The sequence below is a fragment of the Scophthalmus maximus genome, chromosome 4 (genome assembly GCF_022379125.1).
Source record: "Scophthalmus maximus strain ysfricsl-2021 chromosome 4, ASM2237912v1, whole genome shotgun sequence".
In the NCBI taxonomy this organism is placed as follows: Eukaryota; Metazoa; Chordata; class Actinopteri; order Pleuronectiformes; family Scophthalmidae; genus Scophthalmus; species Scophthalmus maximus.
In genome coordinates, this window is record NC_061518.1 from 19,782,258 (window position 1) to 19,804,706 (window position 22,449).

A 22,449-nucleotide genomic window follows, 5' to 3' on the forward strand; every position below is an offset into this window, starting at 1 on the left:
TACTTCCTCTTACTGCAATGGACCTTTCACAATAAAGTTGGAGATTTTTAACATTGCATTTGTATCGTTTGAAAATTATTTATTACACTCTACCGTTTTCACTGATCAAGAAATAACATTTCAAACCATATTAATGATGTCTCTTTTCAACCTTATTTATATAACACTTCATGTACGTTTTTTCACTAATTTCCCGTCTTTATCTTGACATAATTTACAATATAATATACAATGAATACTAATAATACATCAGGTAGCACCCTGGACACTTACTGTGTAGCTGTCCTCCCAAATCCATTGGTTTTTTAGCTTCTTGTTAAATCAAAGCTAAAACTGTATTTTTCATGTGCCTTTATGATAAGACATAAGACACGCAAGGTTGTCATTGAAATTGTACATCGAAATTTAGTTTAATTTTAGTTTAATTTAATATAAAACAACATAAGAAAAATTAAGAATATATACCAAATCTGAAATATATATATATATATATATATTAACCTTCTACCTCAGGACATTTTTTATTGGACAACACTATGTAGAAACTGTTTTAGCTATAAACGCAAACACATACACATTAAACGAGACTGTGATTACATGTGGGCAACACAACCTAAAGTAGATGATAAACTGTGTATGTTTACATATTTTGTCCAAATTAAGTTTGAGAAGTCCTCACTTTGAAAAAAATCCTCACTCCTGCAGGAAGCAGTGACGTATGTATGCGTTAGTTCCACCTGCCGTTATTCGGATCAAGCGGAGGATGAACGCAAGCCCCTCCCCCTCCTGCGTGCGACACGTGGTTGCACACCTGCGCAGAGTGCGTGGTGGTTTTCCTCGCTGTGCGAGGAAGGAGCAGCTTCTTGGCCTCTGTGACTAACTTATTAATAAGTAAGTAGTGATTTTACCATCAAATGCCAACTAATTCAGCTGGTATCTTCACTGGGGTGACCATATTTATTTTGCTAACTCACCAACAATGCTATCTGACATAATTGCTGGCCACATGAACAGTTTTTCCTTGCTAGCTTGCTAGCTTGCTAGCAGCAAGTTAGCAAGCTAGCCTGATTAAAGTCCAGCTTTTTAAGTGTTTTAGTGTCTCTGGGGCTTTGAATATTGACCAGAGAGAAAGAGAGAAAAAAACTTTAACCTTTCAAGGTATTCTGTACACATACTGCAGCTATGATAAAAGAATTATCACATGTTTTAAGTAGAATTTGGAAAAAATGTTGTTTAAATAATAATAATAATAATAATAATAATAATAATAATAATAATTTGGATATAGAAAATCTCTCTCTCGCTATCTATCTATCTATTTATCTATCTATCCTCCCTTCCAACAATTGTTATAATTTCCCTCTCTTTATCTATCTATCTGAGTTCTTTCCAATTCCATCATCCAGATTCTTGTTCCTCAAAAAAAAGCACAGCGTCAGTGTGATTATACATGGTGGAAGACATCACTCACGATTGGGCCGGGACACTTCAGCTTGTATGTTTAAATTGCTCCCAGCAGTATCCTTAATCGGGGTGGAAATCAATACGGCTTTTACTGTCACACTGGAGGGGCGGGGACCACGTATTGATGTTCAGATGTCATTTCAGGGGGATTTGATGTTTCTGTTCTCTCCTCAGCGAGGAGGTGGCACTGTAGATCAGCTGATGGCGTCTGCTTGCCTTCTCCAGGGTTTTACTGGAGCCCTGCGCTGCTTGGAGTGAAATTGTGGCTGTTAAATTGAGGCTGAATGTGCTGATCCTACAAACAAACAAACAAGCGGGGAAAATTTAGATGTCAGAGATTTCCTTTTTTTGTCAGGGAAACTACTTGAATTAAAGCCTGATATCTTAATGGGATTATCATCATAATCTCCTAAAACGCACAAATGCAGACCGAGCCACTTCATCAAGCTATCTATAGAAATGGTGTCAATACACTGTGTATTCGACTTGTAGCAAGAATACCTTTTTCTATTCTGTTTGTATTACAGATGTTTTGCATTTGTATCAATACTGCATGGTAATAAGTACACAGAGAGCAGGGGGAGCAGGACACTGTGATAATGTTGAATGGGGAGAATAGCGAGTAATGTTTAAACCACAGTACATAGAGTCGGGCTGGGGTCATAGAAGGTAATATAATAAAACCAGCAATAACTAGCAGTGAACAGGAGTCAACTACAATAGTAAGGGAGGGGATTATACTGTATCTGTATTCAGGACATACAATTATGTGATGTTCTGTCTGCTTTGCCTTGTTTAGGAGTGAACACCAAAGGGGAAGGAGCCAGCAACCTGGAGAGATGAAGAGGTGCATGTCCTCCAGGTAAGCAACGTCTCTTACCGTGTCGTTTGTGTCCCTTGTGCTGTGCCCACATCGCAGACTCTGATCACAGCTGCCTGTGGAACACACTTACCACAACTTGACGATATGTTGACAGCTGCTTAAAACACCTACAGGTATGAAACTGGTGGACGACTGATATCATTGCAATCGTATGCACCCTTGTGTCTTTTTCACACTTACCCAGCGACAAGTGATGGAGGCTAACTTTGCCAAGTATCAGGGGAAATAGCCTTCCTTTAGTTTGAATTGTATGCAACAATGCTGTAACACTATTGGATTAGCAGTCTTGTTTCCCTTAAATAATGGTAGTTATTTAAATTGTGCATATTTTAATTTAAAAATCACAACATAGGCATCTTGCTTCGTGTTACTGTGTTTATATCTTTTAGCAACCCCACTACCTCCCCCCTCCCCCATCTCTCTCGTCCCTTCATATTTATAGATTTAGCTTTCTGCTAACTGTCACTCATCCATCCCTCTCTGTCCCTGTCCCACTCCTTCTCTCCGAGGAGTCCTGCCTCCTCCCCAGCAGCCTGTGAGCCCTAGAGTCACATTTCAGGCCTGGCTGCTACTTAAAGGCCCATAATCTGCTTGGCAAATGGCTACAGTGTGGCGGCCTGAGCGGAAGCAAATTATTCGCTTTAAGGACTCCTGCTGCTGTGGGACCCGGGGCTAGTGCCTGGTGCCGTTAACGTGAACACTCACACAGTGCACTAGCCGTCATTATTTATTTAGCCTGTTAAGTGTTTAAAGCGGAAGGGGTCCCCCGGGACAGAGCATGGTTGATGAAATTATTCCTTATATATGGTTAAATCTGTCATGGAGAGGATTAAGGAAACATAGAAAAGATGAAGACTTTTCTACAATTTTAGTTGCAAGGTTTGATGACGCGATGAAAGACCGAGGGTGCTCGTGTGCTCGTATTACAGACCTCACAATATTGGAGTTCACTGTGACGTGTGTGATGTTTCTCGGGCTGCGTGCGAGAGATAGGAGTGAGACAGTGGATGTCTGTGTGTGTGTCAGACAAGATTCATATGCATAAGTGTTTGTGTTTGTGGTCAAGTCCTACACAGTTTTACCAATTGGCAATTCCACATGATGCCACTCCAATTAACCTCAGTTGTTTAGCACGGCCTGGCTGAAGATGAATATCGATATCTTCTACCATTCACAATGTCACTGTGTGTGTGTGTGTGTGTGTGTGTGTGTGTGTGTGTGTGTGTGTGTGTGTGTGTGTGTGTGTGTGTGTGTGTGTGTGTGTGTGTGTGTGTGTGTGTGTGTGTGTGTGTGTGTGTGTGTGTGTGTGTGTGTGTGTGTGTGTGTGTGTGTGTGTGTGGACACGCACTGTTGTTTCTATTTTTCTGTGTCCAGGTGCATCTGTTTGATCACAGTAATAGACAGAGGGGATAGCATATTTGTTTTCTCTATATGTGGGTGAAATAAGGAGTCCCAACATCAATAAGTAATCACTGGATGTTGTCCCTCCCATAACATGTTGGGCCAGCAGCACTTGCCCCTTGTAATGACACCATTACTGGACTGAAGTAGCCAGCAGTCCAGAGTTTACCTCTGGGAATCTAATCTCTGTCTCCGCTCTGCCTCACCTCGTAGCCGTACGGGAGCTTGTCTGTTGCACCTGAACTTGCAGTGTTGGTCCCTCCGTGCAACTAAACAAATGCCCCTCTGTATTATTCTGACCCAGCCTTGCTTTAAACCATCAGAAATGCACAAACAAGTGGACAGACTACAGTATATTGTGGTGATCACGTATGATCCATTTGTACATATGCATGTTTGATTATAAAAAATCTTTGTTCGTACAAATCCAGCTCAAGCCAAATCCAACCCGTGTTTGAAATATACCAGCATCTGGATGTCATCAACAGTTTTTGGAGAAAGTTGTGCTTTCTCAACAAAAGACAACACATAGGGAGCAAATGCCAAACATTGTGCTACTATTTATTAGATAATATAAACCATGGTGATAGTAGAGACAGAGAAAGGGAGGGTGGTGAACAGATTGAATGGCTAATGAAATGGGTACCTCCAGGCCTGAATAAATTCTCTGGTCTGGCGATCCCCCAGGATGCAGGCCTCCCAGGGAGATTAATGACCACTGGGCCATGGTATAATGAAGTAGTTTGCCTTGGCAATGTGCTTGTGAATTCATCACAGTGTCCACAAGTGGGCTAGTTGAGCACAACATCTTTATAAATCCCCCTCACTCTTCTCTCCTGCTGCTGGTGATTTATGGTTCCGCCACCCTCAAATGGTTCGCCCCTCTCTGCAGACCCCGCCCTGGCTGACCATCACTATCCCTCCGAAATCCAGGTCACTGCACTGATGGGGAAAAAATGGGAGGCTAATCAGATAATGGGAGGTGGAAATGGGAAAGAGTGAGTGGGAATCTCCCATCTCTCAACTCCTGCTCTTGCCTTTCTGTGTTTCTCAGCATCCGTCTCACTTACATCCACATCGTCCGGTAAAAGGTTATTGACTCTGTAGATTAGTTGTCTGCTTTAATTTCTTCTGCTCTGTTAAGTATTTCTCTAATTTGGAATTCATGCTACCTTTGGATATCTCATAACCTCATTGATTTATAATTGAAAGCATGTCAACTTTTAAAAGTAATGTTGAAACAAGTCTGTTCTCCAGTTCTTAAGGTTTTATTTGGTTTTAAAACATGGGGGAAACAAGGCAAAAAAATCCATTACAGTAGAGGGTCCATGTACACCTGCAGGCTGTCGTCCTATATGGCGTGACCGTTTGCCCAGTTGTAAGTATTGGCATGTAGGCGGGTGGTGAGGGATCATGTCCAAGTTGTTGCATCAGTGGCTCCACCTGCGTGAAAAGGGTTATGATCTGGGGGAGGATGCATTTTGAACCTATGTATAAATTTAAGCCCTCCTGGTAGGGCTATGTATGATATTGCTCTCAAGCTAAATATGATTGGAAATATTTTTAGGCCTACATGTACAAAATTACGTAAAAAACTTTTCTGTATATGTTAGTGTCAGACATCTAGTTTAACATATTGTTTCAATCGACTCTTGTGGTTTTGCCTCTATGTCCAGAGATACTGTCTTGTAAATGAACACAAACTCGAAGCCTTGGATCATTTTGTGACCTTACTTAGTTTAATCTTCTCTTAGATATTTCCACTATATTCACAGTGAAGTATCCAGGGCCAGCTAGCCACCTGGAGTTTGTTAAACTGCGATGGTTGCGCATATAGTGTTTTCACAGTACAGTGATTCATGGTCTTCGTTACTTTTATGTCTGAATATAAACGTTTTTTCCCTCCCGTTTCAGAACAGTATTATCTTTCAAAAAACTGGATTAAATATCTCCACTTATTATTTGGTACAGGTGATGAGTCAAAATCCCTGTTACATGTTGTACACACCTTAACAGGTTTTCCAAAACAGAATTATTATTCAGATTGCAGTTGCAGATATCCTGCGCTACTGTTAATAATCCAAAATAGTTCCACATATTCAAATTTAGTTGAATACGTGTACATTCTGTCATGTTGTGAAGCAGTAACCACGAGAGTTCCTGGAGGAGCTGATCAAAGATTTACTTGTCAGTATATAATTATATATATCTTAAGTTTGTTTAGACCAATCATCAATCGCTTGTGTCTGTAATGCATTTGAAATATGAATCTACTTAAGCGAGAAATGTTAATGCTGAGACAGATTACTCTTCTTACACGCATAGTGCTTTCATGCAGCCCCCAGTTACAGCCACATCCCCATGTTCCTTTGCAGAAAGTTGTACTTACTGTACAGCTGAATGTGCTCCATTACTTTGCATTGACAAAATCGCCTTGAAGACAATGCGATGTCTGTTTTCTGAACAGTGATGTTGTGCAGCAGCAGAGCAGAACTGTCATAAAATGTGACTCATGTACCTACACCAATCCATGTATTCAAGAGGAATCTCACAATGATCCACACATTAAAACTTTATGCAACCAAAACCCTAATTTAAACATGTGATGGATGCTGTGTACACCGAATTGCTAATAAATGCTGAGTATCTCCAGTGAATAGCTGGATTCTTACTGCATTCCAACCAAGCGCCAGGCATTTGTCACAGGCCTATGCCCCCTGTTGCTGAGACATTGCCAGCCTGTGAATGGCTGAGTACTGATGAGCCCTATTGTTGCACAACTCTGTCGGGCTCATAAAGCCTGCCTGCTTGATAACTTAAGCTCCATATGGAATAGTGGCGAGGAAATTAAAGGAGAACAATAAAGCATATTGAAGCGTATTTGGATTAAAATACATTTAATTGGGTTCTCTCCAAACGCAGTTGAGATGTGTTCTCACGTAGCAGTCTGTTCTGCGCGTGCCCTTTACTGAAGCTAAACGATATTGCCGTAGCATAACCTGGCAAAGATTATTATTAATGAGTGCAATAAATCCAAATTGCATAATAGGAAGTTATGAAAAAAGGAATGTCAGAGTTTAGTCTAATGAGTATTTAGTTTGTTTACCAAGAGCAATCGTCACCCTGTGCCATGTGTACTTAGTAATTGTCAAAGGCTTTACATCCTCATTCTTTCTCAAGATGGCTTATCTTAATCTACAGTGTCTTATTTTTCTTGGAAAGGGATGGATGAGTCGAGTAATTGTACAGTTGACATCGGCTTAGACAACATCATCCCCTTAGTCCCCAGCTAATCCTACAGAGTGATAACAATAATGGGAAAAAAAGAATGGAGATATTTTCTCTTTTTACAAAAGAAGATATGGAGTTTAATTTGTAATTAGCTGCAGAGGTCAAAGACTTGATCTGCCATCTGAAGGTTATCCTCGCTTATTTTTTCTCTTTTTCTTTTTCCCTTCCCCTCTCAGTAGTCATCCTCTGAATCAGATTATGACCTTGTTGTGAAAGAGTCAAGTGTTAATTGTGTGTGCGTGTGCATGTGTGTGTGTGCGCGTGTGCGTGTGCGTGTGTGTGTGTGTGCGCGTGTTTCTCTCATGATTGCGTGACAGTTTGAAAAGGAAAATGTGTGTGTATGTGCACATGTTTGCTGACGATTGGAAGTGTAATTTATTTTGGGCAGGGGTTATGACCCCGGACCCCCATCCACTCCCCTGTCCCATCTGCCCTGCATCAGACAGTTCTGTGTAGCCCCTTTGGGGCTTTGAAGTAGCTCCCTTTGCCTGTATGTGTTTGTGTGGAGAATAAGACCTTTTTGTCTGTGTGCATGTGGGTGTTAACATGGACGCGTGTGCGTGCGTCTGTGCTAGTATTGATCCCCCCCTCCTTTCTTATAATGAAGTGGAACTGCATCTCCATTACGAGCTGCTCCGCCATTGGCTGGAGGTAATATGAAATTAGCTAGCGTGCCGTGAGCCTGTCAGTATTGATTTCACTACCCAGATTACTTGTTACAAAAGAATAGAGCTGTCTGGAGCATAATTGAACAAGTTAACTCCTTGTCTCATAAAACGTAGGCCTGTATTGATTGTTGGAGGAGGGCTCGGCGATATGCAGAGAGAAAGAAAGTTGCATGGGTGTTAACTGTGAAGAGGTGCTGATGGTTCCTTTTCTTTCCCCGCCAGTGTCACCCTGACATGTGGATCAAGGGTTTTTTCTTGCTGAGTTGCAGGACTGTGAGCAGCAAATGAGTTGTGTTTCATCAGCCTCACTTTACACACATTTCCCATTTTTCCCCTCTCTCTGTCGTCTTTCATTCCATTTGCCTCAAGATTCGCCTCAGCCCAATTTTCAATTTATTACCATATGTAAGAGGTGTCAGAGCTTGACATTGTCAGAGCAGATTTACTCCGGTTTATCTTGAGTGACCTGTTTGTAAGTAGAGCAGCCGTTGCTCGAGTTATGATGAGGAATGATGATGATGGCTGCAGAAGCCTCTCTATCTCGCTCCTTTGCTCTGCTGATGAACTGGAGCACACCGGCCCTGTCTAATCACACTTGGCAGATTTGTGCCATGGAAAGTAAGGTGTTTAACAAGCGTCCCGGTCCATTAATTAAGGGCCTCCTCAAGAAAAACAGGGGAGTAACTGCATTCAATAATTTACATGAGCTAAAGGAAAATAGAACAGTCTTTGCCCACAGAGAGAGGGGGAAGATACTGTGGTCTCTTATCTGTACACACAGGGGGGAATCCAAATGGATGGCTATACAAACATCTATATGCACACACAAATACACACTCCTCCTCACCTGCAGCGTAAAGGGAGCTTTTAGCCTGTTAACCCCTGGCCATCTTATTCTGAAGCCAGGTGTTTGATGAAGCCTCTGTTGAGGGTGTATTCCACACACTTATCTTGGGTGTTGAGCAATTGAAAATGGGGCTCGGTCAACAATAAAAAAAGGATCTCGAATGGACAATTATAATTGTTCATTGAAGAGCCCAACAAAGTAAGGGCTTCCTTAACCAGGTACGGGATAAAGGGGTGGGGGGATGATAAATTGTTTGACGTGCGCATGATGCTGTTGTCCCTAAAAACACACACGTGGAAGGTACAGCGTTCTCCCCCTCCGACAGGGTGAGGGGTTAATGAAATGCTCTTCCACTCGCCGATTTCCGGCACTCCAGTACTGGGTGATAAGTAGCTAACCAACGGAGCCTGTAATTACAATCTTACAGAAACCAGCCTGATCTGTATATAAATCTCACCATCCAATTACAAGATGTAATAATTCTGCACTCAGGCTGGTAATGAGGTCTAATACAGGCGCATGTGATAATCCCCTCTGGATGCAGGCTTGATCAGATGTTGGCTTTGTAATTAGACTGGCAGAAAATCATTATTTCGTGTTCGGGAAAAAATGAGGTTGGTGGGAAGTTAATTTTCTCCCCATTCTCTGAAGCGCAGACAAGAATTTAATGATTTAATCATGATTGTTAGCTATTTTGCAATCAATTTGTAATGATTGTGTCGCAACTGAGGCTTTCAGGGAGAAGGGCCTGTAAAGATTGAAGGTGTCATTGATACGGCATGGCTCTGTCAATAGATCCATACAGTGTAATGCTGATTCTGTGGCGGAGTGGATGTATATTATGTTACATGTATGCGTGCGAGTGAATGTGTGCAGGCGCGTGCATGCATCTTTGTTTTTTTTCCGGTGGTGTTTGTAGATCAGATAGGCAATCTGATAACACTTACTCTTAATTGTTTAACAAGCATGAGCTGAAGATTAATACACTTATGTCTTTGTCGGCTGCAAAACAAGCAATTTCCTCTTCACACTGTGGAGAACATGTTTGATTCTAGACTTCTTGTTCACTTTGGTTCAGAAATAGAAACTTGAGACATTTTGGTAAACAATTAAACAGGAAGTAATTGTGAATTTACTGTGAGAGTTGAGAATGGAGAGGAGTGTGTGACTTAGTTACTTGGAGAATTTTGAGCTTTATATATTCGATTTAAAAACTATGTATGTGTTCTAAATGCACAGTGTAATTATTGCTACTGTTCAGTTGTAGATAATATAATTCTCTTGAAAATAGAGCATTGTATTTTGCCACACAATAAGCTATTTCTACATTTCCTAAATACTTTAGAGATACTCATGAAATATTAGGAAAAGTTGTATGCACATCAGGTTATGCTCAGTTGTCTATTGAGAAAACACAGGACACGAAGATTGTTGTCCCCAGCCAACTAGGAGTTAAAATCCTGTTTTTTACTGTCGCCACAGCTAACAGTATCTCTACTATCGATAGTCAATGACAACGTTTGGCCAGGTTAATTTACCATGAACTTTGTTGTGCATCTCAATACAGATTGATTTATTTTTCATGACGCATAGCAATGGATACAGAGCAGACAGATTGTAAAAATATACTGACACATCTCCATTTCAGTCGAGGCTTGAAAGCATTTCTTCAGAGGTTAACACTGTATTAACAGCTTCCGCTAGTTTTAAGCAGTGTTTGATTGGAATACCTCCTTTTTGATCATCTGAAGCTACTTAGTTTACTGGAGCATCCACTGTGCAGTAGATTTAGTGCAGTCCTTTGGGTTTGCACTCGGCTCATCTCTCCCTTAATCTCTTGGCAATTGCCGCTGAATACTTTATTGATAGGGAATTGACTCCACTCCTCGCGCTGATTTCTATAATTGATACTGTTTGAAGTTTCCCCAAGGGGACCAAGCTTTCAAAGGCTGGTCTCTGTTTTGATCACTTTTATTAAAGTGCAAACTTTAAAACATCTGGATTGCGTCAATACCGCCCTTCCAGTCGGCTTCGGTTCAGCAGTGGTATATGCAGGTCTCAATGACTCATAATCAGTCATAAGGTAAGGGTGGTCATTACCATATCACGGGTTAATATATAGTATAATTGCATATGAAAATATTGGTGATACTGTCATCATCATATTGTTTAAAAAACATATATTATGACATTAAGTGACTGTAGAGATTTGGGTTCTTCTCACTTGAGAGTATGTATGGATAGTTTTTGTATAACAAAGTTTTTTTTAAACTTGCTTCATTGAGCAATGGGAAACAATCTAATGGATTTTAATCAGCAGTGTAAAAATACAACTGTGTCAAATGTTTTGTAGTTTTGGTAAAAAAAAAAGGTTGTATCTCTTCAAATATGTATCAAAGTTGCCCTCCTTTTTCCAAGCGCGGATATTTTTTTAGGCAGCCTTTGTGCTCAGCCTTCATCTGAGTTGCCCAGCCTCGCGCCTCCAATTTGCACCTCTGCCCAGCTGAAGGCTCCTTGGAGATGCTTGGCTGGAGCTCTGGGCCACTGTGCCTTTGGACCTCGGAGTCCAACACTTCTGTGAGTTGGATAGAGAAAGCGGGAGCTGTTTTACCCAGCCCTGCCTACTCTAAGCCCCCAGTCCGACTTAACATACACTCCCACCTGCTCGATACCTCAGAAGAGCTTTCAAGTGCTCTTTGAAAGGGGAAAAAAAGCAGAAGGGGAAGAAATCAGAGACTGTGCTCTTCCAGGCGCTCAATAGCATGGCACTAGCCTCTCTCAGCTCCCATGACACCACTCTCCTGCCCTCTTCTCTGTTCCTGGATTTTTCACTCAATTTATTTTTCTGTTTTTTTTTCCTTCTCCTTCTATGTTCTCTCTCTTTTGACCTCATCTTCCCCCTGACTGCCTTAGTCTTAGTGTTAGAGCGGCATTAGCCATAAACCAGGCCACTAGTTTTGCAGTCTGCATACAGAAAGGAAAAAAATGAGTCAGAGAGATGACAAATATGTGTATGTAGAATTCTAGTACTACAGTCACCTTCTGTGTTAGGCTCACCAAGAATGAATACAGTACATCGTTTCTGTTGTCTGCTTGGTAGTTGATTGGAAATCATAGCCGTGACAAAAACCTGCTCAGCTCAGGGAGTAAATCTCATGTCCACTGCCCATAGCAAAGGTCCCAGTGCTGAAGTTAAATAAAATATTGCCTCTAGGCTATAAAGATAATTAGTCTTGTCTCATCTCCTCTCTTCCTCGCAATTAACTGTGACCCCTTTATGTTTAATTGATGCCAGCATAAACCCCTTCACTGCTAAAATACCATGTAGATATGAGAGGGGAACTATACGGTAAACTAATTGCAGCATATTGGACAGAAGCCATGAGAGGATATTGTAAGTTGGCATTATTGATATCATTATTGGCTGTGTGTAATGAACATGCATACACACATACTCCAGGAGCATCGATGAACATACGCTGTCAAAGCTAATTCCCGTCCCTCTAACATCTACACTGTTCCAAAGCAGAGACGGTGCTTGGGAAAGCTGTGATTTGAAGACATAAGCCCCGGGCTCCTGATTCCACTCTGCCTCTGAACTCCCCACATACTCCCTGATATGGAGACACATTATTAGTCCCTCCCTGTAGCTCTCCTCTTATCTTTGCCTGCTATAAAACTATCTCAGAGAAATAGGACAGGGTTAAGGTTTGAAGTAATCTTTCTTTTCATTCTTCCATGAAACATATGCCCACTCTGTAACAAGAGGAAAACTAATTATAGACTTGTACCGCAAAGATAATACAGTTGTAGTGATTGCTTTGTACCCAGCACCGGGGCTGTGCGTCGACAGTGTATGTGTACTGTAAGGACGGCTTTATGTAGCCCCAATATTCCTATACAAACCTACAAAGCCCTGTAATTATGTTCGATGCCCACGGAATGGCAAACACACTGGGGCCCTGGCCATTGTGAGATGAAGAAGTACCGAGCGTCCGCTAACTCTGTCCACTCTGTGATTGTGTTTGGGCACATAGGTTGCAGTGTGGGCAATGGAACGCTTGACTGGAAGTAGGCATTGCATGCAGTACAAACAAAGTGAACACAAATAAATATATGGAAAGGTTTGTTTGCCAAGGCCCATGGGTCAGATCCTCAGTGCAGCAGTTTCCACTCAGCAGTCCTCGCAGACTGTTTACACATAGGTGGATGGCTTGGCCTGTCATTATGTGTAGAGACTGAGTTTATATGTTGAACAATGAAATTACACCAACAGTGATTTTAACACGTGATCATATTACTGGAGGTTTCTACACTTGGTTTTTCTTTAATGTAGTTTTCCATGTAGTGTCCTGTTCTTCTACAGCATAATCCCTACTCATAATTATTATTTAAATGTCAACAGTTTAATGCCAGGTGGTGTCAAAAAATGTTTTGATTTAGTACCATGATTTGAGTGCATATTTTGTGTGTGTGTGTTTATGTGCATCTGTTTTCATGAGTTTTTGATTAAATGTATATTCACCTGTTTGCATGTGCACGAATTTGCATGTGCACGAATACACTTTGACTGCACATCTCATCCAGTGCACAGTTCATGCGTGCGTTGTTGTGCTCTGCACTCGCAGAACAAACATTCCCTTTGTCTGAACCCTGAGGTCAAGGAGAAATGAGGAGGTCTCTCACCATCTCTCTCGCTGAAACCCATTTCGTCTTTTTCTCTCTCTCTCCATTTCCCACATGTAGAGAGTCAGGCAATGCAGCATCATCCAGCCGTGAAGCCATTTGGCGGAGAGGAGGAGGAGGAGGAGGAGGAGGAGGAGTGGGCCAGCTGAAGGTCAGTCTGAAGCACAGACAGACAGACAGATAGATATACAGTACATACAGAGAGTTGTGCCTCCATTAGCAGGGCCTGTGTTTACCATCGGGGAGACGCCAGGGATTTGGTGGCATATGCTGTAGCCCCTGGCAGCTTCGTGACAGAGCACTTACCATAGAGATGACAGGCTAAGGCCTGGTTATGGGCCACCCAGCGGCTGTGTCCTGAGGCAATGCTGCTGGGCTTGGATGGACAGTTGCGATGATTGACTCGCCAGTTTATCTTCTGTTCTTATACCAATTTAACAGCATTTCATTTTTTTGTACCTATAGAATGGGCTTCAAACTGCATTGGAGAACACCTCTAAGGACTTATGTCTTTCTTTCTTCACTTCAAAATCCTAACCTTTTGGTGGTTTAAGAAAAACTTATAACAGAAAAAAACAAAAGAGGTTCAAAAACAAGAATATTCAATTTGTTACTTGTGCAACTTTTTTCATCAAAAGTTGTTTGCAGTAAAAGTTGTCTCGGTTTATTGTAGTTGACCTGAGTATATGATGTATTGCTGTTCAATACAAATCGATTAAAATACAGTTTTATCTTTCAATTATCTTATGAATTCCCTCTCGGCCTGCTGCGTTATTTTTCTATTTGACACATTTAGTGGGGAATGCTTTAAAAACATGTACAAACTCTGTATCCCAATATGCATATGCATATTTAATGACTTAATTAAGCAATGTCATGGTTGTGTATTATTGATAAGATTGGGGAACCATTTGCAAATTGCAGTACTTTATATATTTAATGTCTTCTTACACTTTGGTGCAGCCCACCCTACAAAAAAACCCAAAGACGATATGATGATGATGATGATGTCCATATAAAAGTGGATTATTACAATATAATAAAGCTAGCATTATATGAGTGGGGTTTATACGTTGCATGTGCATGTTGTGCTTCACCGCTCCAATGCTTTTCATATTCTGGGTGTCATTAAGGCATCTGTGACAAGAGGGTAATCCAAAAGTACTGGTTTACATTATAAACTGAATATGTATATGTGTATTACTCTACGTACCATCAGCTGTAATTATCTTCAGCATTTAGCCTGCAGCCTCATGTCTAAAACTACGTTACAGCTGTACAGTGCTGCACTGGTCACTCTCCCGTTCTGTTTCCCTGTTCAATCCAAAGAGAGTGAACAGAATCTGTTGTTGGCTACCCTGGTCTTATACGGTTGGATCTTCCTCTGCTCTTGTTAGGGGCTTTGAGTGGGCAATATTCCACAGTATGGGAGATGGATAATAAGTGTTTCTGCTTTTTAGCTGGGCAGTTTCAAGACAACTCGGTGTGAAGCTGTCTTCATTAGGACCTGACTGACTGACAGACTGGCCGTGATGAGGCTCCATTAGATTGCTGCACAATTCTCTGCGGGCTGCCTATTTACGGAAGGGCCCTCTCTCCCCTTCTGTCTCCCGCTCTCTCTTGTTCTGTCTGACCAGGCTAACCCCAGGAGCCCCCTTAACCCACGGTGCTGGAGAGCCCAGTCAATCAGACGCAATGATGTTAAACTCCTCTCCAATGAATACCTTTCACCAGTCATCAGAGCGATTGTCTGTGTCTGGCGGCTGATTAGGAGTTCATCCCTCCTAGGTTCATCTCAGTTTACAGTCCGTCCAAAGAGATGCTGTCTATTTTCCAGCTCTGTCCTCAACACAATTACTTTACCTTGGAGCAGAGACACCTGTAATAAGATAATAGCTTGACTTACCAACTTTTACACTGTCCCTTTTCCTTAACGTATTTCATTTAGTACTGTTCACCAAGTGATGTTTCATAATGTTCCCTGAATGTTGGCTACACCCAAAAGCTATTGGATTCTTTAAACAAAAGCATTGTGATATTGTCAGCATTAATTTAGGGTAAAATATAACACTCCTCTGGTTTTTTTGTAATTGAAAACTCTCATGAAACATCTTTTCGTTGCAAAGAACATGTACGATTACATTGTCTCCTCCTGTACCATCAAAGTTTAAGGTTAGTTTCTTTGATCAAGCCCTTGTACAAACGTTAATGTGCAACAATGAACATAGTCTCAAGGTTATGTAAGGACAGATATACATGCTTTGAATGGTTTTGGACTCCCCCTTTTGACGCGCTGTCAATGCGAGATGAAAATGCCGTTTATGGCATTGATATCCATAATGCATCACTCCCTGTTGCCGGTGGGAAGTGGGAGGGTAAGGCAGGTTGAACCGTAATCCCAGGAGTATCTTGGTGTAAAGAGGTTAGTAGTCAAAAGATTGGATCATGTTTGGTCATTTGGTTTAGCGTTGAAGGATGCTACAAGCAGGGCTGTCATTCACTGAGTGCCCATCAAGCCAGACAAGTCAATAAGCCCTCGTCACCTCTCATTGGTTGCCCGGAGTGATGTGCCATTGGAGAGACCAAAACCACTTTCTGTCCCTCCCCCTTGCTGTCTACCTGTCAAGTGATATAGTGGCAGTAGGGAATCAGCCTCCCCTCATAACACTCAGCAGTCCAGCCAGCAGCACTTGCATCGACAGCCTTCAAAACTCCTCCACTCCAAAGTGTATTATCACTCACGTTGATGTGATTGTGGGCTTCTTCCTCAGCGGTTTATTGTGGTTTCTCTGCCAAGTCACTGTTGCACCAAGCTCCTCTGTATTGCAGCTTTCTTAGCAGGAAGAGAAGAGCCTCTGACTGATCACAGCTATATCAACTTCACAGTAAACAAACCATTTTTCAGTCACCCTCGAAGGCATGGTATCTCTTGAATTAACCTTAGGCATGCGTGGCCAAGGAGGATGTGCATCAAGAAATGTTTGCTCTGAAACAGCTACAGCTCAATTTGGTTTGCCTGCTGAGAGCAAACACAAACTGATAATTTGCTAGAAAAAAGTCAACACATTTTAGGTAAATTATATTCGTTCAAATGTTAAGGTCTTGTGAAATACAATAATATACATAGACTTTATTAGTGGGTAGTTCTGACAATTAGCTGTAATTTTGAGCATTGAAACCATTCAAGATGAAATTGTTCTTTCTATCTATCTAGAATAACTCCAATCCGAGAACATGAAAAGAAATATGACCCAACCCTCTGTTTCTTCTCCTCAGTTGCTCCCTTTCTTTCTCAGTATCTCTCTCTCAGCTCTCATCTCTGATTTTCCTTACCACTTTATAGCTCCTTCCCCCTCCTACACCGGGCTTGCCACATACCGTATGTGAGTTAAATATGAATTCATAAAACCCTCTCTCTTTGATGGCTTCTGTCTTTAGTATCTTCTTGTTACTTGGAGTGTGGAAGAGATAGAGAGAGAGAAGAGAAGAACAAACAGCCGGCTGTGATAGGGAAAGGCGACGGTCAGACACTGGCATCAGTACAGGCTTTCTGCTCTGTTATGTAGTTTGGGCACTTTGGGATCAAGCTCGCGAGATACTGTTGGATACTCTTTCAACAGGCTTATACAAGACCCAGTTTTATGTGGAAATACAAGCAGTGACTGTAAAATCCTATTTTAGGACATCACAACATAAAGAGTGAATTATAAGGGCGATGAACGGTCAGACAAACAACTACTGCTGTCCCTGGGCTGCTCTTTTTCTTTGGCTGAGTGTAGGGGGGATGTTTATCAACAATAGCTAATGTATATCTTTTCAACTTTCCAAGCATTATTTTTCCTTCTTTAGGCTAATTTACTAGGGATGACATGTAACAGGGCAACATGTAGTTGTAAAAGTAATTCCAGGGTTTTCACTGCCATTGTCAGTCTTAGTTAAGCACATGAGCATTTTTGTGCAGGGCCTAAACCGAATGCCCAGAAGAACAAACTGCTGAGAGAACTGGACAACAATGGAGAGAAACAATACCGCTCTGGCTGAATTGAAGAGTTTGTTTTTCTTAAACGTAACTTTTAAAAATGGAGGTTGTCTTACATTTCAGGGCTAAACTATCAGAGAAAATGATAATCATGCAAGAGGAATGAGTGAGAGAAGAATCAACTTACTACTGTAACTCAGTCCGCTGACAATTGGCCACTGGGGAAGTGAGCTGTGCACAGACGTCCAAATGAACAAAGACTTTGGTAAGCAGCCAAACACTGTTTCATAATAGGAAGTCTAATTTAACAAAATGTAATTTGTACTTCAGGCAGTGAACAACTACCTGTTTTGTGTGTTAATACATATTGTCATGATAATGGTGCACACTTATGTGAAGATGCCTTCCCCATACAATATGAGGTGAATATTATGCACCCATGAGTAGTTCTTCACTATGTCCTCAATGGAGATCCCCTTTTACGTATGGTACAGTTTATTTACATCATCAGATGTCAGAAAAGGGAAAAAAAAGGAAACAGCTGGATATTTGATTAATCTTGCTGAACTTCAGAATGATCTTTTACTGTGTATTTATATACAGGGATATGTATTGGGTGTTGTAGCTTTGACTCTTAAAGTACTCACTGCTGGCTAGTTGCGATGTTAGTATCCATCCGTCCATATTTTCACAATTCTTCTTCATGAGCTGAGACCATATGCTGGACTGAACTCAACCCTGCCGAGCTGGATGCTGCTTCACACATGGTTGTGGTTTAGTTGCGTCACTCCCAATGGTTCAGTCTCGTACATCTTTCTGTGGGGAATCATGCAGGGGTTAGGGCTTTAGAGCCATCTGATCAGGTGTGATTTGTTAAGATGTTTCAGCTTAGATCTGCTGTGACCCAGGATCATGGGATATCTTTTTTTGCTGTGAGCTTCAGAACTTTTAAACTGTTTTTTTGTTGGGCAATAGTTTCCCAGATGTTCTTCAAATAAAAGATCAGAATCCAATGCTAAAATTGAAATATAAATTGACATATGCTTGTGTCATTTTCAGTGCCCAGGCAAAAATGTGGACCAATCTATTTTTACCAGTTGTAAGCCTGTAGGGTTGACAACCATTGTTCCAAAATGTGGTGGATGTAAAACTAGACCATTTTAGCCCTGTGTAGGGGTGGCTTTATTTCAGGAGTAAGATGTGAACATCAGAGGCACAAACTGAGTTGCTATGTAATTCTGGTTTGTGACAATCCCAAGGCGCTGTGTCCCAGAGTCACAGGAGCATGTGTAGGGAGGATTAAGACCTCTTTGACAGACCCCATCTTGTGGTGAAAGACTCAATTACATTCACCTCTTTCCTAAAATCCTCCCCCTCTCACAATTTCCCCCCCAAGGCCTGTATCAGCTCACTGTTTTTCCATCAAATTAGATCAGATTATGAATGGCATTAATGTTAGACTGTAAGATGAGTACTATTTGTACTTTCTTTTGCCCTCCTTTTGCCCTCCTGCCTTAGACTTTTAACTGTATATACACCTTGCAAAGATGGGACACAAGGGATTATGGAGGCAAAGTCTTACATTGCAAAAGGAAGTTACAAAAATATCAGATCACATCGATCATGTGTTGATGATAATGCCACTTAATGCTATCCTCAAAATCTATGAACACATGGATGTCTCCATATCTTCTAATGATGCGCACGTGGACTCATAACCTGTGGGTCCAGTGGACTGACATGTGGGTTGTACAGGTTGGGGTAAGCTTTCTAGGTGACAAAATGATGAAGCAGCATGAAGAGTTAAGATACAAGATATCTGGAGGATGCATGTCCTCCCTGGCTGATGATAATCTGTGTTACGGAAAAATATTAAGTAACGTACGTATATCATCTGTCCCACATCTCTTTGAACCTAAACTTTGACTGATAATTAGCCAGACCTGTCCTAGCTTATCAGCAACTTTATCAATAATTCGTAAAGGTGGTATTGGTCAATGTAATAGGGTTCAATTACTTAGTTAATTAGTTTTCTCCGTACATGGTATCAAAAGCTTTTAGGTCATCACCAAAACCCCTTGACCCATGCATCACTAATATTAAGATTCCAAACTTTTACTTGTTAAGAAATGAGCTAAGAATCACCTACAATAGATATGATTGATTTTAACTTAGATGTCTGAGAATTGGTCAGACGGTCACTGTCTGTGTTGTCATCCACCATGTCTGAGGTTAAAAGGCCCGATTAGACGCTTGCAGCAGGAGATCTAAGCGAGCTTCCTGGCGGCCTTTTAGTACCTGTGCCTCTTCTGGGATCTCTTTTCACATCAGTATTCAGGTCCACTACCTCAGCCCCTTCTCATTCCATCCAACCTTGGATTTATTTTCATACTATGGGGGTATGATAGTCACTTAATAATTCATATTTAGAGTGTATACCCATGGAGTGAGAAATTCTGATTCATCCTCCGGAGTAGCTGCCCACCGTCTTGCCGTCTTGCATCATTTAAGCTTCCACGTTCGAGTTGTGGCTTATTCGCTCAGTCTGCGCAATGCTCTTTGGAGTAGAGCTGTCAAATTTTTTTTGCGCAAGGGGGAAGTTTCTGTGGGTGGACAGGAGTGTCAGTTTGCTTTTAGTCAGCATGCTTCTTTAAAGAGCAACAGGAGTCCAAGCACACCCAGTCTCAGATCAACTTATTACTGCTCTAAGTGTCACACCCATAATGAAATCTGATTGAGTCTGTAAATGACCTGTAATCACATTACAGCAAAAATAACAACAAATATTTTTTTCTTTTCATGACCTCAAAACAGAAATGAAAATGTGTATTTACTTTTTTTAAATGGAAGAAGAAATCAGTATAATGGTACAATGGATAATTTTATGTAGAGCTCCATTCGTTTTGCATCGTACATAATCCTATTCTGTCCTTTCTGTGGCAGTTACTTGCTGTGGGGGGGGGGTGAGGCAGATGAGGGTATATTAATGCAGAATGCTTGATTCATTAATGATTAATGCACGCAGTATGCTCTCGTGCACACCTGAATGACAGGTACACAGAGGGGGCAGGTGTTATGCCAAGGTCTGTCTCTCAGCAGAGAACCGCATGCCCGCCACGGCAAAGTGCACAGCTAAAGCGGAAACTACTGGGGGTGTTAGGACCATTTATGATGAAAGAGCAGAGCTACACCAAGTCACAGATGTCCTATCAGATCACTCTGAAGCTGTGGGGGGATAATTTATATTAAGAAATTAGCACGTATATTTGTTTGTTTGTTATTTAAACGGCAAAACCTGTTAAAAAGGCAAGTTTCAATTCCCATGGGATTAGAATCTCTCTCACATTTTTCCCATACTTAAAAAAACAAAAAAAACAATCAATGGTCATGGCTATTTACAAAACAATTTCCTTAACTTTGAAGGAGCACCATGCTATCGTGAAAAGGGATGGAAATTAGTGTGTCCACCCTGGTGTTATGTTGCTATCGTTGTTGATCCGACTTGAAAGCAATAAAAATGGGGGAATTTGACCCTGGAATTAATGCAGATTGTACAGTTTTCCACTAAAGTCATGTTAGTGTTTTTTTTAATACAGTGCGAAAGGGGCTTGAGTATTTGACCTTTACTATTTTCCATCAGTTTATTGGAAATGGACAAATCTTGTTTGTTGTTATTGTTGTTATTTCTTTAAACGATATGTGACTCTAGTTTGTGAAACCGCTACATTTCATTCTTAAGCAAACCTTTATTTGTACCTGTTGATGCCTAAAAAAGACCATTTGAATCATCTGATCATCACACCTCGGAGGTGGAACAGTAAAGGTCCATACCCATCTGTCTAACAGCCTTTGTTGGATTCAGGTATGGACAGTGCTTTGCTTTTAAAGGATGAATTAGAAGGAAACCATCTTTTTTGAAATATCAAATAACATCAGAATGAGTACTATACCTTATCCTGGTGAGCTTTGTGTCAATGGCTAAGTTGACTGAGCAATTGACTGCTCTACCATTCTGGAATTGAGAGGAAAAAAATGTGAGAAAAAAAAAGAAAGTTTGTGGCAGTGTGATGAAAGCCAATGTTACCTGGCTGCTCGCGTTGTTTGTGTATGTGCTGCCCAGATCAACACACCATGATGGTTTCAGTTACGTGTGAACATAGAAACACAGACATTTTAGAGGAACAAAATCTTGTGCTTTTTATCGACTTGGTTTCCAAGTATGAGTTTTGTGCATGAGCATGTACATGTGTTAGACATTAGACACTAAATTTAGTGTATGTCTTTGTCAACAAGTTGACCAGCTAGCCTTTTATGAGTTCCAATTACATGCCTGCTAAAGCGCTGCATGAGTAATCAAAACATTGGCTTATGGAGTGGCGGCACTGAATACACTGCAAGGCTTAGAAAAATTCTTTTGACTCTTGACGGAGAGGTAGCGAGGGAAAGCTTTTCACATTTTGCTCTTTACACTATGTTCTTTTTCAAGTCCCACTTGTCGGAGAGAGACAAAAAATATATAAATATAGTTTCAGACTAACCAAAAGAAATGGGTGGGTTCAGAAATGGGCAGGACAACAAGCCACAGAGGAAGATGCGGCCTGCACAGGCCGCATACAAACAGCCTGCCTCTGCCACGGAAATAGATGCTTACATGGAAAAGAAAATAGTTGTGACACTGTCACAATAAGTCGAGCTGGAAATGGTGTTAAGTGTGGTTAAATACTCTCGTACGAACATGTCTGCCGTTGAACAGAGTTTCAACCGAGGCTCCCTGTGTTGTTTTGACTGTGGAAAAGTTGATTTCTATTATTTAGCTTTATAGTCACCTCATAAATGGTCGGCTTTATGCGATCACGAGTTAAATATAGTTAACACTAACACACGAGGGCCAGATTTACTGGAAGTACTTTAGTGCAGAGCTACATAACCTTTGGTTTTTAGACTACAAATCAAACACTGGATGGAAGTGTCATTCTGCCTGCAGATATTTCTGTATGTTTTAAAAACAATATCAGATTGGGAGATATGCCTGCAAAGTATGAAGACAATTACCTTTGGAATGTAAATGTATCAAAGGGTTGTAAATTAGTTAATCTTAATTTGCCTTCACTATTTTACATGTCACATCTGATACAACTATTTGAATATATTATTTTCATTGCTATAAATAATTTTGGTCACTAAAAAGATGAATGGATTTGGGAAAACAAGTTTGGTTCATTAATAGGCT

The 22,449-nt window shown here is 41.0% G+C and overlaps 1 long non-coding RNA gene across 1 annotated transcript; it reads left to right on the plus strand.

The window, feature by feature from the left end:
- The first annotated feature begins 762 nt into the window (after positions 1–762).
- LOC118302603 lies at positions 763–13,391 on the plus strand. Its single transcript, XR_004790611.2, has 3 exons — positions 763–891; positions 2,264–2,326; positions 13,301–13,391. It is a non-coding gene; the product is annotated as an uncharacterized LOC118302603 (long non-coding RNA).
- The last annotated feature ends 9,058 nt before the right edge of the window (positions 13,392–22,449 follow it).